Genomic DNA, 2473 nt, shown 5'->3' on the forward strand with positions numbered 1-2473 from the left:
TTGGGTTGCCTTATTGGTTAAACCTTACTATTGCATCTTTCGTTATCATGAACTATATTACTTCAATGGCTAGGTAGTGTGGATGACAGATCTTTCGGTCTCTTTTTACGTTGCGAGCGGAGCTCTTAATAAGTACTCGTATTGTTATATCCCGTAGATTAACCGAGCAAAGTAGTGAAGATGATGTTTTTTTCCTACAGCCTTTATTGTTTCCTGAAGTTCCTTGCTGTAGTAGTTGTGGTATCCTTCTATGCGGTTGTGGCCTCATGCCACGTGCTTGCTTTGAAATTTGTTTTCGAATTATCTTTTCAGTTTTGTGCATGTTTTCCTTCTTACTAAAAACTAAACAATAATCGTTATAATTTGGTTATATGGTTAACCAAAATTTTGGGAGGAATGGAGATTGCATCTTCTCTTTATGATTGGTGTGCCCTAATTCCTTATATAGACTGTTCTCACATGAACATTGATATTACCACGGTTGTATTCTTGATAAACTCTTGTGTTGAACATACTGTTGAATAATGCTTTTGTTAGTATTGTTGCGAGAGCTTGCAACCGATGTGTTTGACATGTATAATAGATACCTTGCCTACTTTTATGTTAAATTCCAGCCTACCAAAGATTATCTTGAGCTCGAACTCATGAAATCCTGCTTGGCCAGGTTTCCGTTCGATTTGAATGGGGAGATACACTCCATATTACCTCTACATGTCATTGATTTTTCGTCAAGATATCAGCCTTGGACTCTGCTCTGAGATTGCCTCTGCAATGCTGAGCCACGACCGGAGGCTTGCAGTGGTGGTGTGGTCACTGGTCTGACCCTGGCAGGGTGTCTAACACTGGCGATCTCGCCATCTCTATACAAGCCTGAGGTAAACAAGGCCTCCCTGCCCTCAGGCTGACTTAGGATGTACATACTGCAACCTCGAGGTTGAAGCCGTATCACCAAGGTGCGGCACGGTGGCTGCGTGTAGTGAGCAGCCTTTGTGGAAACTCAAGCACACTTGCCCCTTCTATTGCGGACCTAGAGAAGTGTTCTATTTGCAGCATATAAATTTCTTCTTGTATTAATTTATTGACGAACGGTAGGTGCACATCAGCATGCAATGTTGTTTTCAGTAACCAGACTTCCATACTCTGCATTTATAAGCGTTTCCATTGATCTGGCTTTCCCATCTACACTTCTTCCTCTTAGTTAATATTGGTTCTCTCTCTGCAATTGAAATGTACTGCTATATATGTTGTAGGACTGCAAACCTGGAATAATTTAGCTTTCTCTTAATGTTTCCTTTAGATTTACTTCCATTCTCTGTTATATTACAAACCCTACTTAAGCTTGATCGCAGTTACTTATTTTCTTGCATTTAGCTTTCTTTTAATGTCTCCATTAGATTTACTTCCACGGTATTCCTTTTTAAGATGCTATTGCTTCCCAGAATTTCATAGTTGTCCTGTTAGATACTTTGGGTGATATCACTGGACATTGTTGTTTGAATAAAGATCGTGTTGCTCGACCTGCTGCGACCATGAGGTGATGCGATGTGCTACTGCTGCTGGTGAGAACCAACAGGAAGAGCAGAAAGCCAGAAACAGAGGGAGGAGTGGTGAAAAAAAAGAGGATTGGCAGAGGAGGAAGAGACCTCGGCGGCGTGCTTGGAGCTCCACGATCCCATCCGTACCCCTCTTTGTCTGGCTGCAGAAGGAGGGCTTCGATGGCGTGTCTTCTCTCTCTCCAGCCGAAGGGCGAGGTAGATCTGACGGTGATGAGTGTGATGTTGCTGCAGCCACAACTGCTGCTTCTCTACCTCTTTTCCATCTTCGTTTTTGTTTTGTTTATGCAGTGCAAATTAAATTTCAATATGTATGGTTTCTTGTTCAGGAAATGGATGAGCAATGAGTTGAAAGCAAAGGTCGGAAAGGGACTAATATTATCAACTTCACGGTGTACATCTGGTATTTGTCCTTTTTCTCATCTGTTGTATTGTAAATAGTTACATACTGAATATCTAATATACATACAAGCTAATCAGAGGATGGGAGATATGAACATTACTGCACTATTTTACCTTTAAATCTTATAATAATGATGTGGCATGTTCGAGAAAAAGTATCGACAGGTTGAACAATGCTTGGTGCAGGTGGATTTCTAGGGAAATTTGGTGGATAAGTTATTTGATCTAGAAATATCTATGTAGGGAAATTTGGGGAGTGACTTATTTGGTAGTGATTCATTCTCATATTTCCCCCCATATGGTCCTTTTACAATTTGAACTTAGATACAATGTTCTTTTAGTTTTTATCACCAGGAATTCTACCTACGGCGTGCATAACGAGAAAGCTTGTGCATATATAGAGAACGTGGATTTTGAGATATTTATACATAACAGTTCTTGGTATCATAACTTCCAGTCTCTCTTACTTTATGGTTGCAATAATGCATATATAGGTCAATAGGTGGTAATAACAGAAG

This window comes from Lolium rigidum, chromosome 2 (genome assembly GCF_022539505.1).
Source record: "Lolium rigidum isolate FL_2022 chromosome 2, APGP_CSIRO_Lrig_0.1, whole genome shotgun sequence".
Taxonomy (NCBI): Eukaryota; Viridiplantae; Streptophyta; class Magnoliopsida; order Poales; family Poaceae; genus Lolium; species Lolium rigidum.